Here is a 16,639-nt window from a genome sequence, read left to right as displayed (position 1 = left end):
CCTACTTTTAAGACCTGCACCTGCGAGATGACCTCCCACCCCCCCAAAAAACCATATATCTATGAAAGCTCACACCCACAGGGACAGAGGGCTGTGAAGACCTGAGAGGCGTCTCTTACATGGGCCCTTGCAGACACTGCCCATTGAAGGGTGCCCAGACCTGCTGTGGGAGAGGATGGTTTGCTCGTTTTAAAGAATTGCTGGGGCACCTGGGTGGCTCAGTCGGTTAACTGACCAACTCTTGATTTCAGCTCAGGTCTTGATCTCAGGGTTCTGGGATAGAGCCCTGCCCTGCACTGGGCTCCCTGCTCAGCAAGGAGTCTGTTTCTCCCTCTGCCCCTCCCCCTCCTCAAGCTCTCTCTCTCTTGCAAATAAATAAATAAAAACTTTTTAAAAAATTGTGGTACTTTTTCCAAGCCAAAAAAGGAGGTTGGATTTAAAAGTTTAATTTGTAATTCTACAGGAAAAAGATGGGGCAGGGGTGGGGGGAGGAAATCTAACAAACCACAACTCAAATATTTTCCGGAATATGGCAAAAACTGCTAATTACTTAGGTGAGTTATTAGTGAATCAAATAACAAAAGCATACACATACAACATATTTGCAAATTTAATTTCAAAATTTTAAATATTTTCAATAACAAATATTTTTAAAAAGATGAATCTAATTTTCCCAGGAAAAATATCATTGCCCCACCCCATGAAATAAAGGTATAATTTCTCTCTGGAATATGATATTGAACTATTTTTAGTAAGTAAATAGAAGCAAGGATTTAGATATGCCCCAAATGCTCTCTGATGCACTAATTTACAGATAGTACTTCTGATAACACAAAACTGAATTGTGTCCTTCACCGTTTACTAGAATTCTGAGAAACACCTTTTAGCAACATATATTTATACTACAAATTAACTAAATACAGATTTATAAATACATGAATTTTAAAAAAGAAAACCCTCAAAAGTTATTTAAAAGAATAACAGCACAAAGCATCAATCATCTACCTTTGGAAGCTGCAGTTAGAGGAAAAGGTATTATGTAGTCTAGGGTGAGGGTGGGGGTGGGGGCGGGGTGGACCCTGGGATCAGGGTCAGGTTCAGAGACCCAGTCCCAGTTTGGACTTGGGTTAGGGGTCAGGAGTCAGGGGCTAGGGTCAGAGCTAGGGTCGGGGTTAAGGTTAGAGGTCAGAGTCAGGGTCAGGTTTAAGTATGATAGGCTTTTTGCCTTCTCTTCTGTCTGGTCCTCAAGGATGGAGGGACTTGCCTAGGTCCCATGTATATCTCAGGTTGAGCCAGAGCGTTGGTTTTCTACCCCTTAGTCTTGGGCTCTAGCAAAGGAGTGAAATGTCTGCCTGATCACTGACTGAAATACAACTGAAATGATTTCACTCATATGTAGAATTTAAGAAAGAAAACACATGGGATGGGGGGAAAGAAAAGAGGAGAGTGGGAAGGAAGCCATGGGAGACTCTGAAGGGTAGAGAACAAACTGAGGGTTGGTGGAGGGATGGGGTGAGGGTGGGCTCGTGGGGGCTGGGGATTAAGGGGGTCACTGGCTGTAATGAGCACTGGGTGTTGTACGTAAGTGATGAATCACTGAACTCTACACCTGAAACCAACAAAACAAAACAAAACAAAAAACAAATACAATTCAACTTCAGTCCAGGGGTGTGGAGTGCATCCAGAGCTCAGCCCCCTGACCTTTGAAGGGTGCTGCTGGCTCCCTGCTGCTGGTCAGCCTGGGAGTGGGTCCACTCCAGAACACTTAGCAGGGTGGAGGTGTGGAGAGGGTTCAGGTCATACTGTAAGAGTATGAGCCCCTGGGCCTGCCATGTCCAAACCCACTCTGAACTTGCCTCTTGCAAGCATTAATTTATTTCCACCATTTAAAAAATAGCTTATTTTACTTAAGTAAGTATGTCCAGTCCCTTGCCATCCAAAGAGTCCTGGCCAAAGGCATCAGAATGAGAAAGGCGTGGATGGGGAGACCAAGACGGGGTTGGGGGGGGTGGTCAGTTCTCAGAGGAGATATGGAATGGCTCTGTCCCTGGAGAGGAAAACCCAGAACAGTGGGAGGAGAGCCAGCAAGAAGTAGAGGTCCTGGGGTGCCTCGGTGGCTCAGTGGGTTAAAGCCTCTGCCTTTAGCTCAGGTCATGATCCCAGAGTCCGGGGATTGAGTCCCGCATCAGGCTCTCTGCTCAGCAGGAAACCTGCTTCCTCCTCTCTCTCTCTGCCTGCCTCTCTGCCTACTTGTGATCTCTGTCTGTCAAAAAAGTAAAAAAAAAAAAAAGAAAGAAAGAAAGAAAAAAAGGAGCGGTCCCTGCAGAGCTCACTGACCTGTTTGTTTTTCCCTTATTTTAGGGTCCATTTTGTTAATGTGCATTTTTACTATGAAATCACCCACTTCCTCAAGGCTTCCAGGCTGATGCAATAGGTTTTTCTTTAACCTTTCATTTCTGTTCTTTTTCTATTTTTCACCAGAATTATCACAATTAACAAAGAAATATTGATACGTTATTATTTACTCAAGCCCATACTTCATTCAAGTTCCTCCTGTTCTATCTTGTCTGCCTCCAGGATCCCATGCAGAACACCATGTGACATGGGGTCATCAAGTCTCTTTAGGCTCTCCTTGCCTGGGACAGTCCCTCAGACTCGTCTTGTTTCAATGACCCCGACAGTGTTGAGGAGGACTGGTCAGTCATTTTGTACATAGACCTGCATTGGGATTTATTTATTTTTCTCATGGTTAGACTGGGGTTGTTTGTTTCAAGGAAGGGGATCACAGAGGTAAAGTGCTCTGTCATCACTGCATAACAAGGGAAGACTTGTCACTGTCTCTGTTAACGCTGGTCTTCTGGCCAAGGTCAGGCTTCCCCACTGTGAAGTTACTCTTTCCTGCGTGCGCACGGTGTACGCCTTCTTGAGAAGGGAAACACTGGCGGAGTCCACACTTTAGGAGAGGGGAGTTAGCACCAGTTCCCCGATGAACAACTGTCTCCATCTATTATTTGGAATTCTGATAGGAGAGGTCTATTCAACCCCATTTGTAGAAAACCCATGTAATCTCTTAATAAAAATGCAACTGAGGGACGCCTGGGTGGCTCAGTCAGTTAAGCGTTTGCCTTCCGCTCAGGTGATGATCCCGGGATCCTGGGATGGAGTTCCATATCAACTTCCCTCTCTCCCTCTGCCTGCTGCTCCCTCTGCTGCATACTCTTTCTCTGTTAAATAAGATCTTTTAAAAAATGCAACTAAGGGGCACCTGGGTGGCTCAGTAGGTTTAGCCTCTGCCTTCAGCTCAGGTCATGATCTCAGGGTCCTGGGATCAAGCCCCACATCGGGCTCTCTGCTTAGCAGGGAGCCTGCTTTCTCCTCTCTCTCTGCCTGCCTCTCTGACTACTTGTGATCTCTGTCAAATAAATAAATAAAATCTTAAAAAAAAAAAAAGAAAGAAAAAATGCAACTAAGTAATTTAAAAGATCACACTAGCTTTATTGTGTGATCATTAATTGTGGGTTCATTAATCAGATAGTAATCCATCTAGCAAATAGAAAGGAGTTCTTTTGAACTGCAGAGATGGGAAAGCTTTTAAAGACAGAGAGACAATTGAAAAAAAGGCACTTACTAGCAAAAGATGCATTGTTTTAGGAAAAGTTGCCCTCCTAATGGGGCCAGAAGGTGCTAGAGGGTGAGCTTGTATTTGTATGCTTATTTTGTACTTGTATGTCTTCTTTGTCCAGGCATCTGTTCAGGTATTTATCCCTTATCAATTAGGTTATTTCCTTTTTGTTGAGTTCTGAGAGTTTTTGTATCTTTTGAATACAAATATGTGTGTTTTGTGAATATTTTATCTCAGCGTGTGAATTGTCTCTTAGTTTTCTGAGCAAGCTCTTTCACAGAGAAGGTTTAATTTTAGGAAGTTCACCTTATCAATTCTCTTCTCTTGTGGATTGGGCTTTGGTGTTGTGAATTAAAAGTCCTCACTAAGCCCAAGGTCATGCAGATTTTCCTTTATGTTTTCTTTTAGATATTTCGATAGATTTGCATTTTAAATTTGTCTACAATTTGTAATGAATTTTGGTAGAAGTTGTAAAGTTGGCATCTGCATTTCATTTAATTCCACAAAGCTTCCAATTAATTTTTCCTATTTCTGGAGATGTCAGGGGATATCAGGCTCGATTTCAGATTGAATTTCCAAAATTCAATGGATTCAGCTGGACCAGGGGAGGGGACAAGTGTCCCCACTGAACTGAGCGCACCTCCTCCCGCACTGTTCCCACCGCCCGCAGGGGGCGCCCGAGCCCAGCTCCCCACAGGAGCGGGACCTCTTCAGGACGCCCTGTGGGGGTTCTGGAGGCCGTCGTGGGGCCACGTCCACACTGACAGGAGCCCGGCCTCCTCAAGACTCGCCGGGGAGGAGAAGGTAAGGAGATGCTACCTGAGCAGGTACTGCCAAGGAGGCGCGTGGTCACAGGACCCCGCGGAGGAAGGGCAGGCTGTGTAGTTGTTGGGGTTTCTATGGTTTTGTGTGTGGTGACGTGGGGTCCACCATGGTGCTGTGCGCCGGGCTGTGGGGTCTCCCCTTTCTGGGCTCGGATGCGCGCCCGGAGTTCCGCGTCCGTGTTTGTGCTCTGGTGGATTCCGTTCCTGGGGCTCTTCAGAAGGTCTGCAGTCAGCGAGGGGCTGCACCCCTCTGTGCTCGTGCTCCCCCGGCCTCAGCCCTGCAGGATTCTTCTCGTGTCCACGCCGTGTCAGGGCTGGTCCGGTGTCTGGAAGTTTGGGAGCGACAGCGTGGGCTGTGTAGACAGCTTTGGGGAGAGCAGGTATTTTCCCAGTGTCGGTTCTTCCCTGAGCACAGAGTGTCTTCCCATCTCCGTGTGTCTCGCTCCATGTCTGTCCCCAGTGTCTCACAGCTGTCAGAGGACAGGTCTGTCACCTGCTCGGTAGGTCATGGAGAAGGAGGAGGAAGTTGGGAGGGTTGCTTGGAGGGAAAGTCCACTGGAGCAAGGCAGGGGTTCGGGGTGATGAAGGATTCTCACCAGCCGAGCTGGGGGGGACAGTGAATTTCTTGAAGGAGGTGAACCCTCCAGCTTCCTGTGCGGGTCCTGGAACGGATGAGTCTCTCCCGTGGCGGATTGTAATGTGGGGTCTGTAAGGAGCACTGAGCGCCAGGCGCCCCCCTCCAGCCTCCCCTTCCCGCGTCCCTGGTCCACTTTACTGAGGCTTCCTTCATGCTTTTTCACAGTTCTAACCAGGTTGTGGTGGAACGTTGTGGAGAATTGGAATTCCGAATACTACTGCTTCTACTGCACCTGAGACAGAGGGGCCCCTCATTTAATCTTCCCACGTGTCTCTTGCTAACATGTGGCCTCCTCCAAGGGCGAGTGGCCTCTCCACAGTGGGTGAACTGGATCTGGGAGGGCTTGGCCTCCATCCCAAAGTCTGATGTCCTCGCTGCTTCCGTGACGTGGTGCTAACATGGATGTTTGGAAGAGTCATTTCCTCCAGGGTGATTGCAAATCTGCGGTAACTTGTCACAGCAACACAAATACGCTTTATCTCCACACTCAGACTCCCCAGTTCTCATTTCTTTATCATGTTTGCCACTTCACATGGGCTACTTTGGTGCATTTTACCCCAAACAGAGACACTGTCCCACGGAACCACCACAGAACCCCAAGTGAGGAAATCATGACGGTTCCCACACTTTAACCAAGACTGGGCCCACTTCAGCTGTCACCATCTGCCTGACAGTCTCAAATGTCTTCTCCATTTGGATCCAGTTTTCTTCTTCTGGAATTGCTCTAGAGACTTTTCCTTTTTTGCACAAGTCTGATGGATTTGAGGAGCACAGACGGCTCCTACCTGGGTGGTGTTTCTATATGGCTAATGTCACTGGGGCTGTTTTCAGTGTCCATCCACGTTGTGACATGCATCAGTCCTTCATTCACTTTTTCACGGTGACTAAACATAAGAACATTGACGCCTTAAAACATTTCAGGTACACAGTTCTCTGGCCTTAGCTGAGTTCCCACGGTTGTACATCATTTTCCAGAACTTTCTCATTCTCCCCAAGGGAGACTGTATGCATGAAACACCAAATCCCCATTGCCCTTTCCTCTCGGGCCCCCCGTAGCCACATTCAACTTCGTGTTTCTGGATGCTTCCTATAAGTGGAATCATACAGTATCTGCCCTTCTGTGACTGATTTCACTCAGTGTAATGACTTCCAGGTTCAATCCGTGTTGTAGCCTGTGTCAGAACTCCCTTCGTTTTTAAGGCTGAATCGTGTTCCATGGTGTATAAACCATATTTTGTTTATCCATTCATCTGTCAGTGGACACTTGGATTGCTTCCACCTTTCGGCTGTTATAAAAAATGCTCTGAATAAGGGTACTTCTACTTCCAGTTCTGGGGGGCATATAGGCTGCAGTGGAATTCTGTGTTTGATATTTGAGGAGCCATCATATTGTTTGCCACAAATGAACCATTTTACTTCATTCCTACATAGGGCAGAACAGGATTGCCATTTACAGATCTACCTCATTTTGTGTATCCTTTTCCCCATGGATGGACATTTGCATAGTTTCTGGGTTTTGTCTATTGTGAACGCTGCTGCTATGAATATTCCTGTACATTTTTCTTTGTTTGAATCAGTGTTTTCAATTTGGGGGATATATATATCTAAGAGTACAGTCGTTGAACCATATGGTAAGTCTGCTTTGATCTATTGGAGTAAATGCCAAACTATTTTATGCGTAGACAACACCATTTTTCAAAGCAAGGTTTAAGGGTGTCAGTTTTTTAACATCCTTTCCAAAATTTGTTACTTTTAGTTTTCTTGACTATAGTGATTCTACTTGTGTAAAAGGACATCTAACTGGTTTAAATCTTCATTTCCATAAAGACTAATGATGTTTAACATCTGTTCATGTGCTATTCATCTTTTGTATGATTTCTCTGGAGAAGGGTCTATCCGAGTCCTTTGTCCATTTGTGCAAAATATCCTTCCATTCTGGGGGCTGGCTTTTCACTTTCTGCATAGTAACTTCTGATGTATAAAGATTTTTAAAAATTTTTACATTTCTTTTTTTAAGAGTTAGTGCAAGTGGTCGGGGCATATGGAGAAGGAAAGAGAACCTTAAGCAGGCCCCACACTCTTTGTGGAGCCTGATATGGGGTTCAATCTCATGACACTGAAATCATGATCTGAGCCAAAATTAAGAGTTGGATGCTTGGGGCACCTGGCTGGCTCAGTCACTGAGCATCTGCTTTCGGCTCAGGTCATGATCCCAGAGTCCTGCGATAGGGCCCTGCATTGGGCTCCCTGATCAGTGGGGAGCCTGCTTCTCCCTCTCCTACACTCCTGCTCTATCACCTCTCTCACTGTCTCTTTCTCTCTGTGTCAAATAAGTAAACAAAATCTTAAAAAAAAGAGTTGGACACTTAACCAACTGAACCACCCAGGCGTCCAGGGCAGATTTTTAATTTTGAGGATATTATTTTATTTTGAGGATTATTAATTTTGAGGATATATATTTTATCTATTTTTATCTTTCCCTTCTTATGCTTTGGTGTCAGATCTAAAAGTATTGCTAAATCAAAGATTGTGAAGATTTATCCCCATTTGTTTCTTCTAGAGTTTATAATCTTACCTGTTGTATTTAAGCCTTTAGCTTATTCTGAGTTAATGTTTATATGTGGTGTGAGGTAAGGGTCCAGTTTCATTCCTCTGTACATGAATAGATGATTGTCTAACACCCTTTGTAGAGAAGACCATTCTGTGTAATGTTGTCCATCCTTGTCAAAATTCAGTGGACCACAGATGAAAGGGTTTATTTCTGGGTTCTCAGCTAAATCCCACTGATCTGTATGCACATCTTAAAAAAATTATTTTGTTTATTTAAAAATTTTTCAAAATTTAAATTCAAGTAATTAATATATAATGTATTATTTGTTTCAGGGTGTATGCATATCTTTATGACAGTATCACAATGTTTTATTTACTGTCGCTTTTATTAAGATTTGAACTTTGGAAGTATGACTTTTCACCTTTGATTTTCTTTCAAGATTTTGATTTTTTTTCAAGATGGTTTTGGCTATTTTGTGGTCTTTTAAAATTCCATATGACTGTTATGATTAGCTTGTGCATTTATTCTCAAAGGCCTTTGTGGAATTTCTTGGGAACACATTGAATTTCCTCATTACATTGTATACTATTGCCATCTTATCAATAGTATGTCTTTTCATCACCATGGGGTGTCCTCAGATTTATTTAGGTTTCCCTTACTTTCTTTCAGCAGTGTTTTGTAATTTTCGGTGTATAAGACTTATACCTTGATTACCTTGATACCTCTATTCCTAAGTATTTTGTCAATGTTGATGTTCCCTAAAATGGAATTGTCATCTTAAAGTCCTTTTTGGATGATTCATTGCTAGCATATACAAATAAGAGAGATTTTTGTGTCTTGATATTTTGTCCTGTAACTTTACAGAATTAGGGAACTGGCTGTTATCATTTCTGTTGATTCTTTAGGAAGCTCTCTATATAAGATGATGCCATCTCTGGTCTCTGAATAGACCTAGTTCTACTGATTCCTTTCACATGTGGATTCCCTATTTCTTGCCTTATTGTTCTGGATAGAACTTTCAGTACAGGGGCACCTGGGTGGCTCAGTGGGTTAAAGCCTCTGCCTTCAGCTCAGGTCATGATCTCAGGGTCCTGGGATCGAGCCCCTCATCGAGCTCTCTGCTCGGCAGGGAGCCCTGCTTCTCCTTCTCTCTTCTGCCTGCCTCTCTGCCTACTTGTGATCTCTGTCTGTCAAATAAATAAATAAAATCTTAAAAAAAAAAAAAAAAAGAACTTTCAGTACAATACTGAGCAAGGAGTGAAAGCCAGCATGATGGACTTGTTTGTGATTTCAGAGTAGAGCTGTCAGTCCTCAAAATTAGGCATGATGTTTGATTAGGGTTAGGGTAGCGTTAGGGTTAGGAGTTAGGGTTAGGGTCCTCTGCTGTACAGAGCCCATTCTTCTCCGCCAACCAGCAGAGTGATCTTTTTCAGAACATACCTTTGATCCTGTCTGTGACCTACTCCCCAGCTGCCTGTCCTCTCCAGCCTCACCTCTCCCACCACAGCCCTCCATTTGTGGGCCTTCCAGGTATGTGGCCATCCCACATGTACCGTGGGCCTGACTCCAAGCCTTTACATGCTCTCTGCCCTCTGCCAGGAACACTCTTCTGCCCCACCTGCTTCATATCTGGCTTGTTCCCCTGTTGGCTGGACCTTGACTTGCTCCCTGGTGACCTGACTCATGTCTGCTGTGTATGTGGCCTTGTCTCCTATTTAAATGTAGTGCCCACTTTCCCTGTGCAAGTGATATATTAACCTGCCAGGTATGGGACAGACACAGGGAAGTAGCCTTAGTGCCCCTGTAAAAAAATCAGTCTCAGGGTGTGGGTGGCTCAGTTGTTAAGCATCTGGCTTTGGCTTCAGGTCATGATCCTGGGGTCCTGGGATGGAACCCCACCATGTCAGGCTCCCAGCTCAGTGGGGAACATGCTTCTCCCTCTCCCACTCCCCCTGCTTGTGTTCCCTCTCTAGCTGTCTCTCTCTGTCAAATAAATAAATAAAGCCCTAAAAAAATCAGTCTCAGAGGGGCTTACCACCCATGTTGACAGCGGGGTACCTTCTGTCCCCACAGGTAGTCCCCTCAAAGAGACAAGACTTCCAGCTTCTTGGGGCCAGGGAAATGTAGACCTGGACCTGGAAACTTACACTCTTGGATTCACGGCTGGGGCCTAAGCCCCCTCCTCTTTTCCCTTCCCTGCCCCCTGCAGCAAGAGGCCCAGTAGCCTTCAAGGGAGGACCCCAGAGGGGGTGGAGACAGTCTATGAGGGCCAGCGACAGCTCAGTCAAAGCAAAGTGGGGCAGAAAGCCAGCCCTGATAATTCTAGACAGTCTGTAGGCCATAGAAAGGAGGGCTGTGTGCTCCAAAGGTGCTCCAGTCCTGGCAGGTGGGGACAGGACCTGCAGAGGGTCGGCCAGGGGAGGCACCTGCAGGGTTTGCCTGGGAGCTCGGCACATGGGGGTTGTTCCTGGCTCCAGCATGCTGACTCTGGGACTGGTTCCCCACCTTTGAAGCCTCAGGCTCCCCTTTCTATAATGGGATGCTGATGACCCCCATCTCTGGGAGCAGAAGGTAGGGAGGCCCCACAAGCAGACTGTTGGGTCCCCAATGTTGGGTCCCCCAATAATGGGTCTGTGATTAAAGGAGTGAGACTGATACAAAGTGAAGGTCAAGCAAAGCTTTATTTCTCACCAAGCATCAAGAATTAAACCGACCGTCAAATGGACCGGTCGGGGCCGCCCCTTACAGAGAGGGCAACCTCTCTCTGTTTCACAGACTAACTTTTATAGAACAAAGGCCTGGCCTTTGGGCCTGGCCACGAAATGTGGTGGCCAGTGAAATTGTAACACACAGAGAAAGCTGCACAGTCATGCTAGGTGACCAATTGAATTACAATTTACCCTAGTGGACATTTGAACCAGCCTATCACTTTGGTCAGAATTGGTGCCCAAAAGGTGCCCAAAGGGTAGGGCTCATACTCCTTGGTAGCTAGGAGACAGTATGCACCCCCACTGATTGAATGTCTCCACCTGACCTGACCCACCCTTGTGTTTGGGCTTTGTTACCTGGGACTGGTTTCCAGGACTTGTTTTTAAGTAAGTTTCCCTGGGAGGGGGGACAGGGTCAACTTAAGTTTTACAGCAAAATGGCAGTTCAGCCAGGGTGGGGCCGCTCTGGCTAAATAGGCCCTTATAAGACTTGCTCAGGACAGGCTGTGGGAGTGGCTGTTGCTTAAAGTGACCCAGGGCTGGCCTCCTTGAAGAAGATGCACATGTCCTTGGCCCCCAGCTTCAGGGTCCTGCTGCCAGCCTCTCCCAGTGACCCTCCTCCCACCTTGTCCCTCGTCCCTGTAGATAGGTGGTCTTCCTGAGCTCTTCCTGTAGAGGGGACAGAAGCCCATCATGGTAGGGCACAAGGTCACCTACTAGGTCTTCACCGACCAGCGGGCTGCCAGGCCTGTGTGGCCCCTGGGAGGGCTGGAGGGTGGTGGTCCTTGAGGTCTCCTGTGATCCCCGCAATGGCAGGATGTGTCCATGTAGTGCGTGGCCTTGGTCCACCAATTCTGTGAGCAGCACTTCCTCTGTGAGGTGGACGACCTGGTATGTGCGGATGTAAACATGAAGTTCTATGACCATGTGGGCATGGAGATCCTGTCCTCCCTCTTTGGTACCCTGCACCCCAGTTTCTACCAGGTGGATCATGAAAACTTCAGTTACCAGTGCCAGTCACAGTCCCAGGCCCACATCCCCAGGGACCAGGGCGATGTTTACTACATTGGGGCCTTTTTTAGGGGCTTGGTGGTGGAGGTTCACAGACTGACCTTGGCCTGTCAAGGTGATGGGGGTCAACCTGGCCAGTGGGATCAAGGTTGTGTGGCATGATGAGAGCCACTTGAACAGGTACCTGCTGGACCACAAGCCCATCAAGGTGCTATCCCCAGAGGACCTGTGGGACCTGTGGTAGCTGGGCGAAGCTGAGATTGGATTTGTGCCCAAGAATTACCAGGGCATCTGGGACACATGAGGGGATGTCCCAGGAGGACCTGTGGGATCCGAGGCTGCTGGGCTGCCCTTCCCAGCCCTTCATGAAGAAGCTGAGATTCATGGCCATGCCCAAGAACCACCAGGACATCTGGGACTAAAAGGGGCTGTCCCCGTCTCCATCGGGGATGCTGTCCTGAGCAGAGCTGTCAGAGCGGGTTCCTACTTCTGTCCTTGAGGAAGACTGTGGAGCCCAGCCCTGCCTATATGGGCATGTCAAGGGCCCCCAGCTGCACCCGCACACAGGAGGCCTGCCTGGGGACACAAGATCCTCTGTTCATGGTCACTACATTCTGATAACTACTGGGTCATTTGCAGCTATGAACGGTTCCAGTTTTATGTCGGATGTTTTTCTCTGAAAAAACGTCCTTAAAAAGAACAAACGAGGGAAAAGGTTTTCTTCCTGGTTCTAGACAGACACTGCCTGGGGGGCTGGGAGTGGTCCTGCAGGATCCTTGGAGCCAGGATGGCCTCTGTCCGGGTCTTCCCCTCTAGTCCCTGCACCTTGCCACTGTGATGGGGCTTCAGGGTCAGGGCTGAACTGAGCTACCTCTCAGACCTCCAGTCCCCTGACCACCAGAGAACTTGGCTGTGGCCTCTAGCTCAGCCTCCAGGAGCACGGAGCCCTCTGGGTTATGTACGGTTTCGGCCTTGGTTTTATTTTTTATTTTTTAATTTAATTTAATTTTTCAAGTTTAAATTCATTAGCCAACATATAGTACATTGGTAGATTTTAATATAGTGTTCAGTGATTCATTAATTGCCTGTAACACTTAGTGCTCATCACATCATGTGCCCTCCTTGATACCTGTCACCCAGCTACCCCATCCCCCTTCCCTTCTGTAACCCTTAGTTTGGTTCCCAGAGTCCAGAGTATCTCATGGTTTGTCTCCTTCTCTCACTTCCCATTCAGTTTTCCCTCCCTTCCCCTGTGGTCCTCCACTCTATTTGGTATGTTCCACGTATGAGTGAAACCATATGATAATTGTCTTTCTCTGTTTGCCTTATCTCTCTCAGCATGATCCCCTCCAGTTCCACATATGTTGATGCAAATGGTGGGTATTCATCCCTTCTGATGGCTGAATAATATTCCATTGTATGTGGAATATTCATTTATTCCACATTTCATTATTCATTCTTTATTCATTCATCTGTTGAAGGACATCCAGGCTCTTTCCACAATTTGGCTATTGGGGACATTGCTGCTGTGAACATTGGGGTGCAGGTGGCCCTTCTTCTCACTACATCTGTATCATTGGGGTAAATACCCAAGAGTGCAATTGCTGGGTTGTAGGGCAGCTTTATTTTCAACTTCTTTTTTTTTTTTTTTTTTTAAGATTTTATTTATTTGACAGAGATCACAAGTAGGCAGAGAGGCAGGCAGAGAGAGGAGGAAGCAGGCTCCCCGCTGAGCAGAGAGTCCGATGCGGGGCTCAATCCCAGGACCCTGGGATCATGACCTGAGCTGAAGGCAGAGGCTTTGACCCACTGAGCCACCCAGGAGCCCCAATTTTCAACTTTATGAGGAACTTCCATACTGTTTTCCACAGTGACTGCACCAGCTTGCATTCCACCAACAGTGTAAAAAGGTTCCCTTTTCTCCACAACCTCACCGACACTTGTTTCCTGACTTGTTAATTTTAGCCATTCTGACTGGTGTAAGGTGGTATCTCATTATGGATTTGATTTGTATTTCCCTCATGTCTGTTGGCCATTTGGAAGTCTTCTTTGGAGAAATGTCTGTTCCTGTCTTTAGCCTATTTCTTGATTGGATTATTTGTTCTGTGGGTGCTGAGTTTGTTAAGTTCTTTCTAGATTTTGGATATTAACCCTTTATATGATATGTCATTTGAAAATATCTTCTCTCATTCTATTTATTGTCTTTTGGTTTTTGTTGCTGTTTCCTTTGTTGTAAAAAGCTTTCTATCTTGATGACGTCCCAACAGTTCATTTTTGCTTTTGTTCCCTTACCTTTGGAGACGTGTCTAGCAAGAAGTTGCTATGGCTGAGGTCAAAGAGGTTGCTCTCTCTGTTCTCCTCTTTTGGATTTGGATGAATTCCTGTCTCACCTTGAGGTTTTTCATCCATTTGGAGTTTATTTTTATGTATCGTATAAGGAAATGGTCCAGTTTTATTCTTCTGCATGTGGCTGTCCCATGTTCCCAACACCATTTATTGAAAATACTTTTTTTTTCCCATTGGATATTCTTTCCTGCTTTGTTGAAGATCAATCGACCATAACATTGAGGGTCCATTTCTGGGTTCTATTCTGTTCCATTGATCTATGTGTCTGTTTTTATGCCAGTACCATACTGTCTTGATGATCACTGCTTTGTAATACAGTTTATGGCCACCTGCCTTGGTTTTAAATGGCTATTTCTGTGCTGGTGATTGTGAAATATGGACACTCACTCACTCTGGATGCATGTCCCATTGGGATTTCTCAGTGCCTACTGGAGGGTCAGCACGTGTGCCCTTATCTGCCTGCAGTGTGTCTTAGCAAGTGTTCATCGTGTGTCTACTGTGAACTCAGTCAACAACAAGGCACAGAGCATGAGAGTGAGAACTAAGATACAGGATCCCTGCCCTCCTGGGACTTGCGATGGCCGGTCCTCCTGACTCACCCCATCCTCCTGACTCACTTCTTTCCTATTGTGATGTAATTGACACACAACTGGTACTGTTAAGCATGTTTCAGGGTACAGTTCAGTGGCAATAAGTGCATTCACTATTCTGGACCTTCCACCTCCATCCATCACCACCACTTCCTCATCATCCCAAACTGAACCTCTACCCATGAGACTGAACCCCCTCATTCCTCAGCCCCAGCACCCAGCAGCTCCCTGCACCTCTATAAGTTGGAGTGCTCTCCGTCCCACACAAGTGGGATCCTCCAGTATCAGTCATTTAGGGACTGGCTTATTTCACATAGCACAATGGGCTCAAGTTCTGTTCCCATGAGCTTGGACCTGACACATGTTTCCCCCAAAGGAATGGCTCAGCCCTCTCCTGTCTAAGCCTCCTCAGTCTCCTCTGCTCCCCTCATTTTCCTCCTCAGCCTGAAGATGATCTCAACTGATCTGCAGCTTTGAAGATCAGTTCAGTCCAGATGCCAAGAACATACCCTTGGGGTCTCAGGCCTCACCAACCCCATCTGTCCTGTCCTCATCACGAGCCTGCATCCCCCCCACCCCCACCAGCTGGCCACCTGCTCCTCTCACAGATGTCCCCATCTCAGGAGAGGGAAACACCAAGCCCAGACCCTTGGATTCCTCTGTGACTTGTTGCTTTCCACCAACTCTCCCAGTAGTGAGGTGGCTACTGAAGAACATTTAATGTCCAAAACATTTAAAGGCATATGTGAGTCTTGCTGCCTAGGGCAATGGATAAGAGTTGTGGCAAATAGAAACCAAGCAGAATCACTGGAAGATAGGCTGAGTGATGAGGAGCTTTAGGGAAGAAAGGCCTGGAAGCTCTGACCTCTTCCTGATCCCCTGAGACACTGCGTGCATGGGTTGGGGGCCTGCTCATGGCTGACCTGAGAAAGCCCTAGGCTCTGCCCTCTGGTGATTGTCAGACTTGGCAAGTAGGAAGTGAAGGCCAAGGCAGAGTGCTAAGAGGCCTGGCTGGTGCTGAAGGTGTATCCTGACACCCACACACCCAGAGCCCTCCTCCCATATAAAAAAACTGGATGTCATTTTTTTTTTTTTCAGAAGGAGGGCAGTTTCCAGATGTTTAAGGAAATCTCGCCCAATCGACAGTTGACCACTACATTCACAGAACAGACACTTCTGTGGCCACACATGACAAGGGATATAGATTTGACAAAATCAGTTCAGAAATGTCACTAAGCCAACAGCAGAACAGCAGTGAGAGGAGCAGCAGCAGTGAACCCTGGGGAGGGGAAGGACTGGCATTTGACTTACTGCATTGCACTATTCGCGGTGTCTCAGATCCAAAGGCAGAGAGAAGTGATGACACAGGAAAGGAATGTATTTCAGTGCAGCCGACACTGGAAGGCAGAGGACTGGTATGGTCTCAAGGTGTTGAAAACACTCCTGGGATCTCTGTGAGGAAAATCTAGGACAAAGCTAGTTAGGTGCAGGGGGTCAGTCAAGTTCCAGTCAGTCATTGTCTTGGGGTCCATCACGGGAGGACTTGCTGGTGTCAGGCAGTGGTTATTTCTTGAGCGGTCATTTTGGTGCCTGCCAGGTCTTTGACTTGAGTTAACAGATGAGCCCAAAGGAAGGACATCATCAGTTAGGAAGTACAGACAAGGTCAGAGTGGAGGAGAGTAAAGGCCTCTTTCACTCCAAGAGCAGGGGAGCTCTGAGCCTCTGCTACTTTCAATGAACTGGTCATCTAGTAAGTTACAGCCCAGGGCTTGCTTCAGTAGCCACACACAGCAAAGAACACAGACTTGACAAAGTTAGTTCAGAAAAGTCACTAAGCCAACAGTGAGCAGCAATAATGAAGCCTGGGGTGGGGAAGGTCTGATTTCAGGATTCTTCCATTATAATATTCATCATCACATTCTGGACTTGTCAGTGGGGCCAAGTCCCCCGGCTGAGGTAGCTTCCTACATGTTCCATCTGCCTCTCCCTGGCTCCCCCAGCCTGCACAGCCCTGTGCTCCTTCCTAGCAGAGGGTGGTTTTAACCAAGGTCAGGAAGATGGGGTGGATTTTGCCAACTCCACCTGCCATCGCCCCCCTGTCCCAGGACTGCAACTGAGGAAAGTTTTCTTCAACTCCTCTTAAGGTCCCTGGCTGGGTCTGGAAATTGACAAAGACAGATGAACAGGACAAAAGCTGGCAATATGTATTGATTTTTTTTTTTTTTTTTGGTGGGAGCCTCACAAGAACATGGAGACCAGCAGAGGTGATTGGAGCAGACAGATCTTCTTACATTTTAGGCAAAGAAGCAATTAATGTGTGAATAATTGAGAGACACAGGGGTTTGAGCCA

At 46.7% G+C, this 16,639-nt stretch overlaps 1 pseudogene; it reads left to right on the top strand.

Moving 5' to 3' along the window:
- Positions 1–11,035: 11,035 nt before the first annotated feature.
- Positions 11,036–11,775, top strand: LOC131833192 (histo-blood group ABO system transferase 2-like; annotated as a pseudogene).
- Positions 11,776–16,639: the final 4,864 nt, after the last annotated feature.

This window comes from Mustela lutreola, chromosome 6 (assembly GCF_030435805.1).
Source record: "Mustela lutreola isolate mMusLut2 chromosome 6, mMusLut2.pri, whole genome shotgun sequence".
Lineage (NCBI taxonomy): Eukaryota > Metazoa > Chordata > Mammalia > Carnivora > Mustelidae > Mustela > Mustela lutreola.
Note: the sequence above shows the minus strand (reverse complement) of the source record. Positions and strands in the feature narration are given on the sequence as shown.